Source organism: Acanthopagrus latus, chromosome 12 (assembly GCF_904848185.1).
Source record: "Acanthopagrus latus isolate v.2019 chromosome 12, fAcaLat1.1, whole genome shotgun sequence".
Classification (NCBI taxonomy): Eukaryota; Metazoa; Chordata; class Actinopteri; order Spariformes; family Sparidae; genus Acanthopagrus; species Acanthopagrus latus.
The window spans coordinates 5,055,093-5,077,286 of NC_051050.1; the positions used below are offsets into that span (position 1 = coordinate 5,055,093).

Below are 22,194 nucleotides of genomic sequence, written 5' to 3' on the forward strand. Positions count from 1 at the left end.
ATATTCTAAAAAAAGTATCGGAAAAAAAATGCCATCTAAAGGTTTCACTTTAGATGTTTAACACTGAAAGAAAAATGACAAAAAAAATATTAAAGTGAAAAGAACAAATGTGTGAATCTGATCTTGGATCTTCTAAAATGAGAAGAAAAAAATACTCAGACTGAAAATGTACTTCCTGAGGGTTTCACTTCAGCTCCTTATTATGTCAACTGATATAACCTGTTCACTTACTATCTGATTGTTTTGTAAGATTAAAGCATAGAAATAAAAATATTTGAATTGAATTTTACTCTCCTACTTTCTTCTGACTTTATCACCTGAGGTTAAAGCACAAATTAAGTCCCATTTAGATCTTCTCTTTGGCAAACCTGCCACAGTTTGGTTTGCCTTTTTGACTTGCTGAGTTCTTTTTGGGGGTTTCTATATATATCTGCTGCAGTTGTAATCTTCATGTCCTGTCTTTATACATCCCCCAGTATGCACACATCAAGTTTTGCACACCCTGGCCTTTGAAGGCGATACATGAATAGAGCAGTGTGTGACATCTGTAACAACTGTGATTGAGGAGAAAGAACAACAGATTCTCATCAGTAAACTCGCTGATTGCGATGAAAGTCGTGTGGCTGGATGGTGATCGGGGGTGAGGGTGGCTTTGATTGATAATTGTCTCCTCTCTCTTGCTCAATATGGCGTTTTTCTATTGGGACAGATGTCATCTCAGGGCAACACAACAGATGACTGACAGTTTTGTCCTCAAACGAGTCATCAACTTGAACCCTTCTTAGAGCTGATTGGATTAACTGACCACACACTGTGGCAGTCACCGGCCTTTCCTTCTGAACACTCCACTAAAATCAAGCTCCAAACAAATCCAGGATGAATATAACGCAGCGCAGTTGCGTCATCGTTCTGCCTTTTACATTTAGAGCGCTAAACTTTAAATTTTAAAGGAAAGGTTTGACATGAGAAAAGATGTGCATGCTTTCTCACCAAGAGCCAAAAGACAAGATGAGACTTGATTTATCCTGAGGGAAACCGTGCTGTGCAGCTGAAACAATACAAAGTAGGACAGAGTGAAAATACAACAAAAATCAATGAACACATATTTAAAATCCACCTGTGCACAATATCAACAATACAAAGAGCAGGGTTGCTTCTTGATGCATAGATATATATGAGATGGCAAATTTTAGATTTCAAGTACAGGTAGATCATGTTACATGATATTGTATATAATATACCATTATCGCCCATATATCGAAGAGTTGATATGATTGTAATCCACAGAGAGACAGTAATCAGTAAAAGCAAGAGACTGAACAAACAGAGTCACCTCAGCACCCTCCACCACTGCTCCCTAACGCCTCTCAGACATGCTGCCAGAGGCAAGAGGAAGTTAGCCTCACCTAGCATTAAGGCTCAAATCAGCCAATGTGGCTTTTGTCCAATTTGTACAACAACTAAAGTATAAAAAGGACAACTTGCACTTTTATGGCTACACTAACCACCTGCTAGCTTTAGCTGCATATTTACAGCACAAACTTGAGAGTGGTCTGAGTTTGGAAAGAAAGTGATCTCAACAACAACAACATTTCAGTGACTTTGCTGGCAGGGCAGAGGTGCTGACACTGACTCAGGCACAAAGGGGCATTTTACTAGCTATACACGAACAAGCTGGCAGGGCTCTTGATACACGGAATATCATTGCAGATGTACTTTTAAACAACATGATGACGTTTTTAAACATGACAGCAAAACAGGCTTGTATTTTGAGTTACAGTGGGGTGAGTACAGGAACAGCACAAAAAAACCTCCAACAGCACAAAAAAATGTTGTAACTGAAAAAAGTTAGCTAGTGCACCTTTAAGTAAAAAGGATGGTTGTTTCACCTATTGTATGATAGCCTATTATTTGATAGCCTATATGCATATACAAAGCCTGGGTGAACGTCTGGCATGCTGTCACACTTTACTCTGCTGCTCACCATCAACACAGAGGAGTATTTTCAATACGCTTTTCCAGGTACTCTGTCAGCCTCAATTAAGTCACAGGAAGTTTAACCGCGACTTAAATCACAGTGCATCCGGGCCGGCGAGGTGTTTCCTGCCTCCATGCAGCTCAGTAATTCCGCGTGAGCGCAGAAACTATGTCATTCTAGCTTGATCTAGAATCATTCACAAGAACTTTGAACTTCACTTCCTGATGCTGGTGCTCATGAAACAAAGCCCCCCCCCAACCCAAAACTGAGGCTGCAGCTTAATGAAGGTGATCTCTTGCTCCTGGCACACGCTGGTTTTTTCTTTGCTTTCTCTCATTTGGGATTCAGCAGCTTTAAGAGGCTTTTGTGTCTTATGACTAGAAACTCTAAAGTCACTCTGACCTGCATGTTGCCTGTCACTGCAAACTATTGTGGAGTCAACAGCTGCTGCAGCCCCCACGCCCCACTGTGACACACACACACACACACACACACACACACACACACACACGACTGTGACTTTCTCCCTTTCTATTGATGTGCTCATTACAGCTTAAAGTAATGCAATGCCTCTTCAGTCTGTACAGTTGAGACATAATATTGTTTATCATTCTCTGTGCTCCACCCTCAGATGTATATAAACACACACACACACACGCACACAAGCCCTTCATGTCAAAAAAGAAAGGGTCCGAGATGGACCAAGCAGGACCAGCTGAAACGTAATCACCCCTTTAAATCTCCACGGCAACCAACCAAGCACTCCCTCCATCTGCTGTCCAAATTAGAGAAGAGGAGAAAGGCAGTGAGAGGAGGAGGAGGTGGAGGAGGTGGAGGCAGTGTGCCTGGCACAAGCCTGCTGCCATTCATCCATTCAGGAGCAAATCCTGTCTAACAACAACAACAACACAACATCCCCCAACAGTCAGCAGAAACACGTCTGAGGCGGCATCACAACACAGTCCCTGCAGGACGGAGGCACATCCACACACAGACACACAAGAGTTCAGGAATATGGTCGGTCACTTTCAGTTTTAGAGTGAGATGAGATGTTTTATACCATCTGCGGAGCACAGAGCTGGAGTCAGGGCGTAGTCAGCTTAGCTCAGCATCAAGATATGAAAGGAGGAGGAACGTGTCCAAATTGTCAACAGTATACCAACATTTGTAAAACTCACTACCTAACATGTTGTATCTGCGGTTCGATTTGTGCATGAAAGGGAAAAGCAAAAGCACCAAAAAAAAGTCCTCTGTCAGTCTTCTCTGAACTCTCTCACCCTGGACAACCTCAGCTGCCCTCTGGCTCAACCCCGCTCATAAAGAGCTCTGCTGCTGCAGCCACATGCTGCCTCTCAAGTGTCCTTTCAACATAAAAGCATAAAAGCCTCCTCCTCCTCCTAAAATCTTTTCTGTATGCTGGAGAGCTGCAGCAGATGGTTGTGACTGGCTGCAGGCAGAGTGTGTGTGTGTGTGTGTGTGTGTGTGTGTGTGTGTGTGTGTGTGTGTGCCTGCCAGTTTAGTTTGTTGGTGTTTTGGTTGAGCAGGTTGCCTAGGATATATCAGCACCCCCTAAAATTCATTTGTATCTATCTGTGTTCATTCGTTTGCAAAGTTATTTTATTGATTTATTTTCTTAGTGGCACACTTGACATCATTTTTAATCTATATACAGGGAGTTATCATTCTAAAACTCTTTTTTACCATCAGAAAGTGAAGACATAAGAGCGTTATGTGTGTAAAACAGTCATTGGCAGTTTAAAATGTTTGTAGTTAACCTATTTGCCAACCACAGACACATTCAAGTTTGTACATGTCATATATTCACATGCATAAAACGTTTCCTATCATGGTCACATTACATGATTGTTACCAGACTTTCATTTCAGGAGGTGGTGGAATTACAGGCGATGAGGTGGGCAAGCCAGTGACCACAGTTCGAGCCTGCATTTCAACCCTTCTAAATGTTAAACTACTGGATATTTTTGATTAGGGGCCATACATTTCAACATTTCTATGCACAACACCCCTGATATTTTAAGGAGAATGTGTTTGCGGTGACATAAAATGTATAGTTCTGACAGGAAGTTCGGCCATCGTACCTGAATCTGAACCAAACAGTATAGGTGCAGCTCTGTAGGTTAATTTACAGTGAAATGTTAAGTTCTCATTTATCTGTGGTTTTGCAGAAACACACTTTGCAAGCATTTTTTGCAAACAGTTGTTCAACCAGGAGCCATAAAATCAATTCAAACAAATTCCTGTTGAACCTTGTTTGTGTTTAGGAAGCAGCAGAGAAACTCCATTTTCTCCATTGTCTGTTCTCTGGAAAGCTTTTGAATGTTTGACAGAACATGGTGAGTTTGTATAGACGGCTCTATAGTTGAAGAGTTTCAGAGGTTAAAGTCTGCTGACTTGCTCTGTCTGATAGCTATGCTAATATACTTTTTAGCTATGCTAATGGCGTCCTCCACCATTACCATAAGCCTGCTGCTGCTGCAGGTCACGGCAGGCTCAGGGTCAAACAACACACACACACGTGTAACTCTCTGTCAACTCTGCGTATATGCACACACACACACACACACACACACACACACAACCATTGCCAAACACACGCCCATTCCCTCAGTCATCAGCTGCTGATGCTAATTTCTGATATCCATCAGTCAGGCCTGTTTCAGCTCATGATGGATGTAATCGCTGACGACATTAACATCTTCCCTATTTGCATAATTAAATACATTCATGTGTTAATTCAAACACTTTGGTTTTACAATTAGGACTCTAATGTCTAATTCTAAAAACTCTAACATAAAAATTTAGTTTCATACCAAAAAAAAAAAAAAGTGTGTTGTTACAAGACAATTAGATGTTATTTGCTATTCGGAAGTGAAAGTTCATGTGTTTGTATCAGATTTTATCTTTAAAGGTAACAGGAGTGTAAATAAATATCAAGATAAAGTTTTATCTGTTTACGTCCACAGTTGCTGCATGTAAACACAAAGTGGACAAGCACACACACACACACACACACACACACACACACACACACACACACACACACACACACACACACACACACACACACACACACACACACACACACCCAAACACACACCCATTCCCTCAGTCATCAGCTGCTGATGCTAATTTGTGATTTCCATCAGTCAGGCCTGTTTCATGATGATTCACCGGTAACACTAACATCTTCCAACCTACACAACAACAATGTTTGGGTCATGTAATAATCCACACATCATACTAATATTAGTACTAAAGTGGGAGCTTGTGTGTGTAGTGCTAAATACTCTATATAAACATTGTTGTTTTTGTGAGTGCTGCATTATCACCAGATAATTAGATGTTATTTGGAAGTGAAGGTTTGTGTGTTTGTATCAGATTTTATCTTTAAAGGCAACAAGAGTGTAAATAAATATCAAGATAAAGTTATTTTATCTGTTTACGTCCACAGTTGCAGCATGTAAACAAGTGGACAGACACACACATGCACATGCACACACATACACACACACACGCACACACACACACACACACACATACACACACACACACACAAGCACACACGCACACACACACACAAGCACACACACACACACACACACACACACACAGCCAGCTGTTGCCAAAACACTAGTGTGCTTCTCCATTCAGTGCTGGGGCCCTCAAGGGCCTCATTCAGACACAGCAGCAACACTGAGTATATGTCTTTTGTGCGAGTGTATGTGTGTGTGTTATGTCTTAGAGAGCTGATATGGCAGAAGATGAGTGTACAAGGTAATTCTTGGAAATAGAAGTTTGAAGGAAAAACAAAAAACAGACAAAACTACATTTAGCTCCCATTGCCCTTGAAAGTGTTACCTGCAGCTTCCAACCACAAAACACACCAGACACACATTATCTTTGACTTTGCAAGATCCAAATGACACAGTCACAACAAACTGGACTGCAGACCAGACTTGAGTTACACAGCACTTGTCTGGCCGCTGATGTGTGCGCTGTAGAGCCACATCAGATGGATAAACCTGCTTGTACTGCGCCCCCCAATCCTCTGCACAACCTCGCCAACACAAAACTCAGACAAAAGCTCCAGCCAACACCCTCCTCAATGGACACAAAGAGCAGAGAACGACAGGAGGGGCTCCGCACAAAGGTGCACCGAGACCCCGGCCCTCTTTCCTCCTTTGTGCCAAAGAATGGCGAGGTCCAGGAGCAGCTGCTGTTGGCTGCACAGGACATTTGAGACGGTCCCTTTCACCAAAAAACAAAGTCTGGAGCTGTGAGTGTGCAGGCTGCAGGGCTGCAGGGGTGAGGAGGAGGAGGAGGAGGAGCAGGGGGGAGGAGGGAGGAGGCTGTATACAAAACGAAAGGCACACTTTGCCAGATCAACGTGGGGCTGACTCCCCATTCATCCTGCAGATCAGCAGCAGCAGAGGGGAGGGGGGCTTCTTAAAGTGAAGGAGGAAGCCTTTAAAGTTGACGTGAGCCACATCAGTCACAGCACAAAGGAGTCCCAGAGGTCTGCCATATGGGCGCAGGCACATCATCTGTTCAGGAATCACTAAAACAAATCCAGCCACGGCCAATAGGAGAGCCAGCTTTGCACACTGCTTTACCCAGCGACAGCACGTCTCTGGGGTCTGATTGGCTGCAGAGGTGTTGTCGCTATGTTTACATCTCCACAGCGCCGTGGATGAAGATACATCAATGGACTTTTGAGGTAGAAAATAAATAATTAATGTAGTCTTTTTTTAAAAAAAATAGCGCAACATGATACAACTGTCAAACCCTGAGGCACTGTATGAGTTTCACACCATCTGCACCCGTGACACACCACTTCACAAAGAATAAAATATATTCTTTCGGTCTGGTTCATCCTTATTCTCACATTCTCTTAACTGTTTCAGAACAGAGTTTGTAAAAGTTGGGGGGGGGCTGACTCAATAGTTAATTTTCTGGAAAGTTCCTGGAAAGTCTGAGCCTGGCATCCCTGATGTAATGGCAAAGAAATAAGTCCAATTTACTTGAATCAATTTGAGGAGACATTGTGCAGAAATGTTCATTTTGTGTGATTTGGCGCCCCCCACAGTTTCTGACAGCAACACCACTGTCATAAATTAAAGAAATCCCAGGTGAATGACAATGAAATGAATGACATGTTTTCAGTTGGTTCAGACACTGAAGCAGTCTTGGCCGGGCGTCCAGATACTTTGTTTTGCTTTCCTTGTGCACAGACGTCCAGTGAGGGGCCAGGTGTTCAGATACTGGGTCTGGACTGATGGATGTTACCTGAATGTCCCTGTCACGTGCTCGCTGTGTATAAGTCACCATCTATCAACACTGCTACATATTTTTACTCCATTGATCTGCGTTTAATAAAAATGTTTTAAATAATCTGCTGAAAATGCCTGGGCCACTTATGTTCTCCGGTTTTAAAAGCTGGGCCAGTTAAGATCGGCACTGAATGAAATAATGACACAAGTTTCATTATAGACTGATGAAAACTTTATTTTACAATATCTTGCAACACCTTCAACTTAACGAACAAGTGTTAAATGGATAAATGAGACACAATGAAATAAACAGCAACATAATACATGATAGAAGCGTAAATGTACCAAATATCCAATACACTTTAATTGTAAGTTTAACAGTCAAGGTGTTTGTGTGACATGTATGCCAAAGGGAAACAGAATGCACTCACTGTACTGACTTTGCAGCCATATGCTTAAATGTATACATGAAGAAGTTCCCTGCAGTTCCCTGACTCTGCTCTCTTGTCAGTGACTTTGTACTTGTTTTTGATTCATATTTGCCATTTTCCTCCTCTGTGTTTCTGTGTATACTTCTGTCTGATGACATGATGCCTCGAGAAGCTTCCCCTGTGAACAATGACTTTATTTATTGTTATCAAGCATCATTTCAATCTTTCCTCCTGTCTTCAGTGGAGACAAACAGGGTGGAGCCAGTTATGGGATTGACTTTGCTTCTTCAAATGGATGCAACAAGACAGGTTGAACATAAAGGACACTAGAATAATATAAAAATGAATTGCAATTACCTTGAATTCTGTTGGAAAGCACATTTTTAAATGACAAAGTTTGTTTTGTTTAATTTTGAAATGTATTTGACATTTTTCACTTTGGGTCTCCCATCCATATTGAACCCATAGAACATTTCAGATCTGTTACTTAAATAAAACTGCTTAAATAACTACATGTAATTACTCTGTTAATCACCTGGAGATCCACTGGTGTAAGGACTGAGTCAGAGGTGAACAGAGTTTGGATCAGTGCTGACTCAATGAATCAATGAAGAAAACAAGTCCAGCTCAATGAACGGTTCTCATCCGTGTGTGTCTGTGTGTGTGTGTTTTGTGCCATCCGGCAGTGTAACAGTGCTCCTACAGGCTGCACTGCCCGTCATCACATCGCAGAGCAGCAGCTCCACCTAGTGGTGAAAAGTCGCCCCTGCACCACACAGCACATCTGCTGCTATCAGACAATCTGGTTTGGATTAAACTAATACAAATAAATGAGCACGATGATGTGTGTAGTTAATTCAGATGAGAAAATAAAGAGGCTGCAAGATTTTTAATCCAGTTACTATGTTGAGATGAACACAAACTAACAGAGAACATCACCGACTAAACATGACTGAGTTTCTCAACTCTTCAGTTTCCTTTGGTTTGTTTGACATGAGATTATTCACGCTGACTGAAGGCGTCCAACACACACACACGCGCACACACACACACACACACACACACACACACACACACACAGACTATTCTGTCTGCTCCTCTGTTGTTTCTGTAATTAAACCTGGGCTACTTATTACTTCCCTGTAACTGTTTTCTTATCTGTTTTTTGTCTGTTTTTTTATTCTCTGCAGTTTTAATTGAATTTATTTGACTTTGTGCTGAGGATTTGAATGTTGTTCTAATGCATTTACATGTCTCATATCAAGCACGTTGAATTGTTTTATTTCATTTTATCAGTATCATTTCATTTTTTATCTTCATTTTTTTTTTACTATTTATTGAGTGAACTAAACCTGAGAATTAATGAAGACATTCTAAACCCATGTAAAAAGAAGAAGTAAGAACTAGACTGGATGTGCAGGTCAGCCATCAGCAATTACAGGAGGGAAAAATAATAGATATTGAATAATAACTAAAATAATCTCATGGCCCCTCATCCACACGCACTGCAGCACTGCCACATGCCTGTCCTTATTGAGGTTAGCTTTAATACCAACACAATTCCAAATAAGATCTTGGTTCCTCTCTGTCTCTGTTTCTGCAGAGGTGATATCACAGGAACCGTCTGATTGTTTTTTCTTGCAGACTTTAGGAACACCTCACTAATTGCAAGCCACTGTAACACCAGCAGGCTGCAGTGTGGTAGTGTTTGTTAATCTGGTTAGGTGAATATGCTAAAAGTTTGTTGCTAAGTTGTATTTGCTAGTCTGCATTTATTTATCATGTAAATTCAAGTAAGAAGTTAGTGCATTGTTGTAGGCCTACACCCTAATGGTGGACCTGGGGCTGGCAGGCATTGATAGATAGATAGATAGATAGATAGATAGATAGATAGATAGATAGATAGATAGAAATCTTGAGACAAATTAATTCTAAGTGGGGTTAGGGTTAGGGGGTTAGGGGGTTAGGGTTAGTCAGGAGTCCTCTGTTTTCCCTTAAAGCTTCAAAGACACTAGATCCTACATTTCCCATAATGCCACCCTCTTGTCATTATCTCCATCACAGCCCTGTTAACAGCCACATCTCTCAAACTTCACCCTCCTAGTTTTACTTACCACCTTATCTGACACGGTTCCTCTCCCCAGATGTTTGCCAGCTGTTAACAAGCCCTGGAACACAGTTATTTCAGAATGATCATGTCAGTCAAAATACCATAACCATACTGATATGATGCACAGGAACTTTTAAAAAAGCAGTGGGACACAAAAAAAAAAAGTTTCCATCTCTGGGTGTGGAGTGACCACAGCCTTCACCTCAGCCATGACTTTATTTTATTTATTTTTTTTACCATTTTATCACTTTTTAATGTCAGGTTAGCTCTAAAGCAGAATTTTGAAGCAGAAAACAGAAGTTTTTTGTTGCCGATGCCAGACCTGCATCTCCCCGCTACCCGACAACCAGACCACCCACACACGAGGCTGAGGCGAGGAAGCATCGGTCTGCCCGTGTTTCTAGCTCACACTGAGTGTTTACTGTGTCAATAGAGGATCTGTGTGTGGTCGGAGGGCTGCATTTCGAGATACCTCCTTGTTTCCCTCTGACTGATGTGCCGTTCAGAGCGGGGCACGGCACCAAGAGACATTACCATGTTTGAGCACTTGAGTTCGTACACAGTCCATTAAAGCCAGACAGACAGACGAGTGAGCGTGAAGCACCGTGACACCCGGCTGACTTACAGCCACGTCTCGCTCGGCTTGAGAAGCACAGTTCAGACCGAAGTGCTGCGGATTTCTCCTTTTCTGCCTCTGTCAGACGTAATGCAGCGTCATTTCTTTCAACTTATTCTCAGCAGGAGGTTCACACAGTAGTTCACCTTGAAACTGATAAAAGACATGGAAACACACTAACCCACGGCTCTAAACATCACTGTTGACATAGTACAGTTGGACCACTTCACATGAGATCAACATGAATGTAGTTCACATGACAGGTGAGTCTGCTGAGGAGGACCATGAGATGTTGTTGAAAGCCGGCAAAACCAAGTAAGAGAACAGAATGATGGGATTTTCTTTTGGGACACATATCACAGCCAGGGTCACTGACATCACCATGTCCACACGTCCTCGGACCAGCGAGTGCAAACGTGGGAAGTCAAAAAGTCAAGCTCACGGCAAATTTCTGCTTCTCATTTAGCTTCAGTTCGCACAAAGTTTCTCACGTCCATCTCCAAACAAAGACATAATTCTGACTTCACTTTCAAAAAGCTTTCCCACCCTTCATTCCCCAACAGACATATTTTTACTGTCTCAGCTTGATTTACGCACTAAAATCCCTCCAAGCAGTGCCCTGTAAGCCAAGTTTGGAACCACATTTCAAACACATTTTCCTAAAAATTTGGCAAAGCGAAAGAATGCAAATGACTGCAAGTTTCCATCCACTATTGTTAGATCAAAAAAAAAACAAAACAAAACAAAAATACACAATTGTCCTCCAAGAAACAATCTGTGGTCCAGTCCAATATATCGACACATAGTCTGCAGGTCTGTCAAGAGACAAATCAAGGTGCTTGGTAAAAAACACAAAGTTACTGCATTTTCCACTCTCGATAGTAATGTTCTCAGAAACATTACGTACGTGTACTTTCTAGCTCTAATTTCAGAAATTTTGCGACCAGGCTGCCTTGTTTTCCTGCCCGAAAACCTCGAGCATCGGCCAGCATGCATGCGTCACTCAGCGCTATATCACACGCGTCATTGCTCTGATTGATTGCAGCTCTATCCAATTGGATTAAAGAGGTATTTTGGTCTGTGCCCACTGATAACTGAGAGGTCCCAGACTGCTGCGCACGTGTGGAAGCCAGGCTACAGGTCATTTGAAGTGGAAGATTAAAAAATGTGCCCAACAGGTTGATAGAGTCCCCTTCAAGTGTTTGCATGTACACACATTAGTATACCCGTTACACTTGTACTATCAGGATTTGCTAAAACAACCCTGCCTTAGTCACAGGTATCTATCGCCACCGGCTCTGATGGAAGCACAAGACCCGGGCTCTCTGTCGAGCAGCACTTTAACATCGTTGAGTCGGCGTTGAGTTTGAAAGCCAGACTGAAGTCCAATAGATTAAAACAGTAACTGCTGTCAGTGTCTTTCGTGTGTTATGGAGCCTTGTCATCAGACTGATCGGTGCAACTCTCAGCAGAGATGAGAAGCAAGCAAGATGTCTCACTCCTTAACAAACTTTACAAACGATGTGTCCAATACAATACAATATAACATGGTATATTATTGATAACGGTGGTGCATTTGTGATGACAAGGAAAAGAAAGAGAAAGGCAAACTCATCAATTGTCTATCTACGCAGGTTAATTTGAAAAAAACAAACAAAAAAAAACTGATTAGCATTTACAGGCTAATATTGGTGTAAAAGTGATATAAGGTCTATACGCAGGTGCTTTGTGTGCTTTTGTGGCCTCAGGACTTACCTGTCAGGCTTCACACAGACCCCCTACCTTCTAATTGGTGAATCTTGCTGAGGCCGAAAACAGAAGTCTGCAGACACTACCCAGGGCTGAAAAACATTTACATTTGTACACTTATAAAACTTATGATAATAAGAATATCATAAATAAAGTTGGAAATGGCCAACATTCAAAGATAAGGCACAGATTATGTTTATTTGACTGACTCTGTCTCTCCTTCTTCCTATTTTAACTTCTCCCACCCCCCTCTCTGTGTGCCAGGGTGAACACAGAACAGACTGGAAGTCATTTCAGAAAGAAATTAACACAGGAGTCTAATACTCTAATGCTCCCACACAGCAAATTGGATTTGTGCGCTCCACTGACTCTGAGTATCAGTGTGTTGCAGGACACAAAGCCTCCTGCAGCAAGGCAGAAACACAGGCTCAGGGGGGAGACGTGGCGCTTCAACACAGCTCGACTCTCCGAGGAGAAAAAGAAGAAGGGGAAGTGTGTGTCTGGTTTGGGACCGTTACGCTGGCATTTAGCCTTCGTGGCCAAAAGTATGTGGACACCTGAGCATGAAGACATGCGTTAATCTCCTCTGATAATAGTCTCCACTGCTATGGGGGGACTTTAAAAAAGATTTCAGAAACAAGTACCGTAGTGAAGTCCAGCGCTGGGTGATGAGGTCTGGTTCTTGGTTGGTTCATCACAAAGGTGCTGGATGAAGTTCAGGTCAGGACTCCTGAGGGGACTGCGATGTTAAAACAGAAAAGGACTCTCTTAAAACTGTTACCACAAAATTGGAACACACACTTGTGTCTAAGTTATTATTGTATGCCGTAGCATTAAGATTTCCTTCACTGGAACTAAGAGGCTCAAAGCAGGAAAATCATCCCCAGACCAAAAAGTACACTCTGGATAATGCACTGCATATTGTTGCATTTAACTTTGGAAATGTGAAAAAATATCTTAATTTTACATCTGTACTTCAGCAGAGCACATGTTCTAATGGAAACTGGTGCTGTTCTCAAAACTGAAACTACTATAATGGCCCTATTTTGCAGCATGTTTGTTTTTGTCTGAGTGGTTAAAAGTTCCATTTACATTCTCATGGATGATAAATAAGTTTTGGGGAGGTCGAGGTGAAATATTTAGGAAATGCTAATGGAACAGCATTTGTTTTTTTATGATTACAAAAAAGATCATTCAGTTAAGCAGACTCTTAAATTCTCTTTTGAGGTAAAAAAAAAAAAATAAAAATCAGCAGTTCGTTCCTCATTTCCCACTTCATACTGCTGTAATGCTGTAACATGTTTCATTACTTTGCTGCCCTGCAGCTCAAATTTTAATTGAGTTTGTGAGGGAACTTTTGTGTCAACACAGAGACGTTTCTGGTCGGTACAAGAAGATGTGGATAAGATCACCACTGTGAAATCTTAAAGGTCCCATATTATCCTCTTTTTCATCAATTTCACACAGCTGTCAGAGGTCCAACAACACTGTATTCAAAATGGATTGCCCCAAACCCATTCGTGGTCCTGAATTTCATCTGTCTAAAAGTCACTCTACTGAGAACAGGCTGTTTCTGTGCCTGCACCTTTAAATGCTAATGAGCTCCATCTGTCAACGCCTTCTTGCCTGCTACACCTCCCTCTCAGAGAGATGATGTTGTTTGTGCTAGCAGTAGCATGCACAAACATTTTTGTTGATGTAACGTGATGGCTCGTCAAGATGCTGTCGTTCAACCATACCAGTTTGACCCAGAATCAGATCCAGAAAGAGAGGCACCTGAAGAAGTACAGACTCTAAGGCTGTATGTAGCAGGACGTTTCAGAATGGTTAGTGTGTCTCACTATGTTACTTAGTTTGTTCGTATATGCTGTTACATTTACTACCATGTAGCTAATGGCTAATAGCTAGCAAAAGCTGTGTTTGCCTCCAACACAGTCTCCAAACTCTTGGACACTGTTCACATCGTCTCTGTCTCCAGTCTGCACGTGTTTCCAGACTTTTTACTCTGACAACCAAGCCCCCTCGTAATTAAACTCGCTTCAAATGCCATTGCATAGCGGACCGAAGCGGAGCTAGCTAGTTAAAGCTGACTTCACCATACTCTTAGGCAACTGTAAATACTATCAAACCGCAGCGACACTTACCTGTGGCTCAGGTGCAGTTGCTGGGTCCCGTATGGTCGGGACTGATCCTTTTACGAGGGTCAGCGTCGAGGCAAAGCCAGCTTTGTACTGACCCTCGTCACTGAAGCAGTGCGATGTGAAGTGGTTAGCACACACATACAAACTAACAGGAAGCGTAGCCAGCACGTTGCTGTTAAAAATTAAACGCAACCACTGTCTCTTCTGTTGTTCTGTAGCTGGGACAGAATATAGACACTTATGTTGATTTATACAACCAACAACAGAGTAATTTGCATGTTTAGCTCTGAGCGACAACATTGTGAAACACTGCTAACTAACATCACACAGAGGACACCTGCCTATGAAAATGACTCCTTACGTTACGTAATGACAGGAGCTGGATCTGAACAGCCTGTAGGAGCGCGCTTTCACCAGTGGGTGGGCTGCTTTCCACATTCTGGGAGTTGGCAGGCTCAGGGAAGACTAGTTTATATATGTAGAGACCAGAGAAGACATGTTTTTCATAATATGGGACCTTTAATTTCCCTGAAACTGGAATCACTCCCCTTTTTAATTTCATGGATAATATATTACAATAACATTGTATATTTTTAATAATGTACTGACCTCAGCTATCTGGCCAGCTGATGCTAAGGTGGCAGCTAAAAATGCCAAAAACACAAAACACCAAGTTTTTCCATCTAATTGTGAACGATTATGAAGTGAACTTTTTAAATGGTGCAAAACAACAAAAACACCAACAACACCATGTGAACGGGCATGTTTCCATCATGTGGTTTTGAGTAAATAAACTTTGCTGTCTGATAGGTATAGTGCTGTGAAAAATAATTTTGCCTTGTGAGAATAAATTCCAAGTCTAAGACAATGCAAATATCAGACATTGGTTGTATAGGCTGTGTTACACATGACTGTAATAAACAGACTGGAGAACTGTCTTGAACTGGAAACAAAACCAGCTCTGTTACTGTTTTGCACCTTATTTTCATGGGTGAGTCAATAATTTGATCTTCTTCTTTGATCGGCATGTACCTGTCGCTCCTACCAGCCATTTGTTTGTTGTTTGAACAACGCTGGATTGATGCTTTAAGCTTCACAACCCTCACAAACTGAATTGAACTTGAATTCAAAGTCACTCGAACAAGAAGAGCTGCATGATTAAATCATATTATCCTCATAATATAGCAGAGTGCTAAACCGGAGGCTCGCAGGATGTGAGCACCACAATCGGGAAACCATGCTGAAGAATTTTATACTCTGAAATTGAACTTCTTGTCTTCATGTGCCACTCAAACTTTGATGAACGGAGCCCTGCTTCTGACACGGTGTCCAGGTCTCATTATGTGTCCATGGGCGGAAACAGCTGATCAGCCGTGAGTTGAATGTTCACTGTGACAGAACTTATTTGGAAACGTGTTTCCACCTACCATAAACTCTTTTTTTTTTTTTTTTTTTTAAATAAGAAAACAAAACACTTCACAAATGCTTCAAGCAAGTGTATATATTTTTATTTATTTATTTATTTATTTTTACAAAACTGATTATTTTAAATTAAAATTTAGCTGTTTCCATCAACCTTTTGAAATGCAATATTTCAAAATGTGCATACAGTTACACTGAGGGAAACATGGCTTCTCTCATGACACTTGAATAGAACAGGGCACTCGTTAATGTTGCAAGTAACAGCTGTGCTTCTCCTACTATGACAAATCAAAATGCCAACTGTGAGTAAGTCCCACTGCCATGTAACTGAACCTCAGAAATCTGGTCTGAACCTTACTTTCACCCAGTGCAAAGGTCATTTTCATTTATCTCACATTCAGGCATAATCCCCTTGAGATGCACCATCTTGTTTAGGAGATGGCATGCCATTTATAGGTAGTTAACATACGTGTGCACATGTTCAGAATGTCAGCTGATGACCTTTGACAGGTGTTCATATCACCGGCAGCTGGATGTAGAGAGGAGCGTGTGATCCATCAGCTGATATTGAACCATGAAAGTCAGAGACAGGATGCACGAGGTTTGCAGCAGGACAGCGGTGATCTGCAGCCATGACGGACACATTATGAACACTGGCTGCATCGCTGCACTTCCGTCGAGCTCCTTAAACAATTTCCCCACAGCTCATTTTTAACCTGCCACACAGCCGTCATCATTTAGCCCCATAATCCCCCAAATTCACGCATAATCAAACAAATTAGCCTTTATGCTAATTTCTTATGACTCAATTATGTTAAAAGCCTGGCTTGAATGACAGTCATAATTACAGTCATAATGCTGGCAGAGATATTACAGGCGAATAATACGGTAATGGATATCAAAGGAGCAGGCTTCATCTGCCGTATAAAGACACTGCTGAGTGGGTTAGCAGGAGTAAATAAACTCTGATGTGTTTGCTGATGAGCTGTTTTTGTCCTAAAGCACTGCTGACACTCCACAGAGGTCAGAGCAACATGCATGCCTGAACACTCGCATGCACGCACGCACACACACACACACACACACACACAAAGATGGGTAGAGACCAAGCCACTTTAAGAGATCTGATTTCAGGTGTTCGCTCGTTTCCCTTCTGCCTCCGTCTTTGACACTGTGATGTGTCAAGATTTTTTTTTTTTACTGTCTTGACATCATCGCCTGCATGCATTTGATTTCTCAAGGTGCTTCACTCACTGTCTTAATTTGTTTTCAAGTTACATTTTGCAAGGAAGTTAACATACGTAAATGATGGACATTAGTAACATGACTGAACAAAGACTTTACAACCCAATGCATGAAGTGCAGAAGTAGTTTTGGTGCCTAAACCTTAACAAGTAGTTTTGGTGTCTAAACCTTAACAAGTAGTTTTGGTGTCTAAACCTTAACAAGTAGTTTTGGTGTCTAAATCTTAACAAGTAGTTTTGGTGCCTAAACCTTAACAAGTAGTTTTGGTGTCTAAACCTTAACAAGTAGTTTTGGTGTCTAAAACTTAACAAGTAGTTTTGGTGTCTAAATCTTAACAAGTAGTTTTGGTGCCTAAACCTTAACAAGTAGTTTTGGTGCCTAAACCTTAACAAGTAGTTTTGGTGTCTAAACCTTAACAAGTCGTTTTGGTGTCTAAAACTTAACAAGTAGTTTTGGTACTTAACAAGTAGTTTTGGTGTCTAAACCTTAACAAGTAGTTTTGGTGTCTAAAACTTAACAAGTAGTTTTGGTGTCTAAATCTTAACAAGTAGTTTTGGTGTCTAAACCTTAACAAGTAGTTTTGGTGTCTAAATCTTAACAAGTAGTTTTGGTGTCTAAACCTTAACAAGTAGTTTTGGTGTCTAAACCTTAACAAGTAGTTTTGGTGTCTAAACCTTAACAAGTAGTTTTGGTGTCTAAACCTTAACAAGTAGTTTTGTTGACTCTTTTCTGTCACTTTTTCTGTGTGTGGGTGAATGATTTTGACGAGACTGTCCGTAAATGTGCACTATACTCGTTGGTGCTCAGGTGAGACACCTCACTCTCTTATCAAAGTACCACAGATTGTGTTAGGTAGGCCAAAGGTATCCTCATTTATTTGATCAGCACGTTTCTTCTTTAGTTTGATGGGCCACTTACCTAGAAAAAACAATCCAACTAGGCCCCGATCACACAGATTCGTCACTACATTTGAGATGAGGAAGCTTCAAAAAAACGTCTTTAAAACTGTATTTGGGGCAAAATAGCGCGATGTGCATGTGGAACAGGGCTGTGTACATATCTGACCACCATGTGTAATGAACTGAAAAAGCGGTGCAATTAGCCAGGCGAGCCATGTCATAGGTCTCATTGTCTCAGGTGATCAGACGGTAACATCAGTTGAATCAGCGGCTTCCACCCTTCATGTTTTGCATGTTACTGAGAAACAAATAAATCACTATCACCGACTCTTAATTCCAGGAGAAGAGGAGAATGAAGAAACAGCTCTTCTGGCAAACACAGTGATTGATACTGCTGCTTATTACAGAGAGAGTCATCAGGAGGATCTTGTTTCAATCATGTCCCCCTTTCAAAGCCTTTTCAAAGCCAGGAATTTTGGCATCTGAAAATCTCTGTTGGACTCGTGACAGATCGCAATAAAAATGAAATAAAATCTTGCTAGTTTTTCACAGGGTTGCAGGAGCCAAGATTTTGTGTTGACAGAATAATGAGACATTAAGAGCCCTGGACGTGAGACTTCTTCGGGGAATGATTTTTCTTTGTTTCAGGATGGATTGATTGTGTTTTGGAACATTTCTATTCACTCCCCCGGCTCGTCATTGAGGCCGGAGGTCAAAACACTTGGCTCTTCGCTGCGCTGAGATTTCGCTACTTGTCATATTTTCCTCCTCCAGAGTTGTTTTCCTGTTGTGTATCCAGTCCTCGTCAGCCAGAACAAACAACAGCAAAACACGAGGGTCCCCAACTTTCTATCACTTAGTGTTGTGTTGATGAAAGCGTTGCCTTTTCATGGCGAATCTCTGAGCGCCGTGATAGATGGATCCGGAGCAACTGCAGAGTAATTGCATATTTTAGGGCCCTCGGATGAATTATCCAGCGCTGATCTGTCATTATAATACTGAAGCCCGGGCCATCATTTGCAGTGAGGAATGTTGCTCAACACTGGTATTTGCACAGCTGCAGGGGGTCATAAATTATTGCAAAGGACATGCGCACATTACTTCAACTCTTTCATCGCAAGCTCTCAAACAAGGTAGCCTCCTTCCTCCCCGGCATGTTGTTGAGGCGGCAATAACTTTCCCCGTGTCCTTTAACTCAGCGTGCCATTCTGCATCTTTCATATTTACAGTATGTGTTTAAGTTTGCAGCATGAGGTTTTAGATATGAGAGGGTTACAGTATAAAGGGTACACTCAGCACACACACATGTAGATGTCCAGCAGTCGTCCATCTCAGTGAACAAAGCCTGTTCCAGACCTCTTTACAGGATTCTGACAGCATATGTTAGATACAGTAACATTTCTAGATCACGTTCAACATGAAACACGATTTAATGCCAGCAGATTAACATATAGACAGCAGCAGCACAAAGTGAAATATGCACAGAGAGATAAATGCGCGTCTTGTAAAGCTTCAGGATCTCTGCAACATTTATCAGCTCTTACACGGATTTATGTAAACCAGGAGAAACTGTGAATGACCCACTTTGAAGCTGGAGATTGATCCTCTCAGCTCAGATCAGTCCATGAAAACTAGTTTGACCCGGACATTTAGAAAACTCTCTTACAATAATAACCTAACCAACAGTGCCTTCGTGTATTTCTGTTCATTTGTGCCGCCTATCCGACAAAACATTTTAAACACAGAATCTGAGCAGGCAGGAACTAAACCTGAGTCCCATCTTAATGCCCTGTCACACGATGCTTGTTCCAATCGTCGTGCGGGCGTGTGGGTGATTCTATAAATGTCCTAAAAGAAAAGTCTGAACAAAGCCATTGGGAATACTAAGGCAAATGTCACAGTGCAATGAATTACATTTGATTACCTGGATCGTGTCCATAGTGACGAGTCTCAGTGTGGTACAGTTTTCAGCAAAGCTAGCAGCTCTGTGGGGCTGTAGTAAGGCACAGAGGTGCTTTGGCCCAAATGTTAACATCAGCACGCTAACACGCTTGGTGGCACTAACAAAATCATAGAAACATGATAGACATCACAAACGTGACTCCAAATGAATGATTGTAAGTGATAGGTTCATTTTGTGTTCATCGTTTGTTCCACTGCCCCAAGTGGCCAGAAAATCCATTATTACATGTTTAACCAAATAGTTTTACTCAAATTTGATGAACGAAATGATTGTGTCAGAAAACATCCACATATATGTGTTTTTACAGGGATCACCCTGGAGGCCCTGATGGCTCTGCTCTGCTCAAATGTCCAACTGAGTCATGACAGTGTGACAGTGGGCCAGCATGAACGATACCAGGACCCTGAAGCTGACTGGAGTTCAGCCATCACTACTTTTATAACTGCACTTTTTATATGTTTTAAGTGGGAAGGCCCTGTTTCCCTAGAGGTTGTCCGTCATAATGAACAATTATGACTGTCTCAAAAAGAGATTTTAGAATAATTAAGGCCAGTGCTTACACAAATCTGACTTTACTGGACTTTTCTGAACAAAAGTGCTGCATTAAATATTTTGCTTCATATACTTTTGTGTTGAACAAAAGCCTCTGTCTGAAGACAGAGGCTTTCATCAGGCTTATTATGATGGCGTGTTGCTTGTGGTGTGAGTGTCCGGTGAGGATGAATATCCATGTGCAGATGTGTCCACCAGTCTTTGCCACAAATCTGAGCAGACAAAGTGGCACTAAAATCAACATGATACACCAAAGTGTGTGTGTGTGTGTTTACGAGGATGTGTGTGATTTGATGCATGTGTGTGATGCTCCTAATGTCTCTCTGTCTCTCTGTAACGACTCCTCATTCTCGTTTGGAGCAGGATATGGATCACCGCCGCTCGCTGCTCCGCTGCTGCTGTTCACCGTCTGATAGCTCTGTCCAATTAGATCGCAGAAGCTGCTCACACTCAGCGCCTCGGCTCGCTTCTGAGGGTGACAAATATGACAATTACCCAAAGTACCAGGCGCCGCTGTTTGTTCCTTATTAAAGAATCAATCAGGACGAGGAGCGCCGGGGGCCCCAAGGCGATGGTACTGCCTCAGCCCTGAGGAAGGAGGGCTGGAGGTTATGGGTAGCAAGTTCTTGTTGCTGTTGGGTAAAACCAGATAATAGGACTGAGAAGTTTCTACTTTTCATACTTCAAACTTATTTAATCATAATTTTTGGATCCAGCAAGAAGCAGCTTTTACAGAAACATCAGCTTATTCAAGATAGTAACAATATACCACCATGTATATACTGACTATACAGAAACAATATCTCAGTTAAACAAACATTTTACCTGTGAACTTTCTAAAGCATGTTGTAGCACAGTGTCCTGCTCTATTCTGCAAATGTTAAACTGCTCTCTGTTAGCAGGCACTGTTCCTCTATTAACTGCTTTTGATACCTCTGATCTTATCAATTTTAGGCTAAATCCTATGTCCTATGTCTTGAGCTAAGGTTTTTTGGAAGATTTTTGCAGATCAACTGCTTGCTTTTAATCATGAAAAAGATATATTTGAGGAATTCCAATCCGGTTTTAGAAAAAGAAAAAAAAAAAACTACAGCACCGAAACTACACTTCTGTAGGATTTAAATGATTAATTGCTGTCAGCCAAGGCTAGATGTAAATCTATTCACGTTCTCCAGGATTTAAGCGCAGAATTCCACATTGACATCCACTTGGACTGTCTTCAAACCTGGGCAGGTGCCCAAAAACATCAATAAAGTAACACAAAATGAAAAATCTGTAAATGGGAATAACCCTAAAATCTCCTTCATTACATTAGATAAATTAGAGCCGTGTGCGTAACATTTTTTTTTCCTGAGCACCAGCATCTTTTTTCAATTGTTTCTAAGGAGGAGTGAGAGTTTGTGGCAGCATGCGGCCACATTGAGAAAAAGTGCTGTTCCCAGCGTTTTTGTCCAGGGAGCACTGCCTTTTTTAACCACCTGCTCCAATCGTTTCAAACTGAAAATCCCTGAACTTTGTTGAGAGGCGCTGGTGGTGTCACCATGGTTCATTTTCAGGTCAACAGAAGAATGCTCTGTGGACACACCTTAGAAATGAACAAGCCAAAATATAAACAATATCCCCCGTGGAATTAACGCCTAAAACTGTATTTAGATTTTGGAAAATAACTGTGTTTTATAGACTTTTCTATCACTGCTTGTTTTTTTTTTAAACTCAAGTATGCCCATGTTTTGGTCCTGGCATCAGTCATCCTCCAAATTTCCATGCTCCCTCTTGGCCACAACATACTCATAGACA

General features: G+C 41.6%; 1 long non-coding RNA gene across 1 annotated transcript; it reads right to left on the bottom strand.

The window, feature by feature from the left end:
• Window positions 1-7,536: 7,536 nt before the first annotated feature.
• On the bottom strand, window positions 7,537-14,365 carry LOC119030165. Its single transcript, XR_005078194.1, has 5 exons — window positions 14,320-14,365; window positions 12,820-12,914; window positions 12,209-12,267; window positions 9,815-9,868; window positions 7,537-7,878 (listed from the first exon to the last, which is right to left on the bottom strand). It is a non-coding gene; the product is annotated as an uncharacterized LOC119030165 (long non-coding RNA).
• Window positions 14,366-22,194: the final 7,829 nt, after the last annotated feature.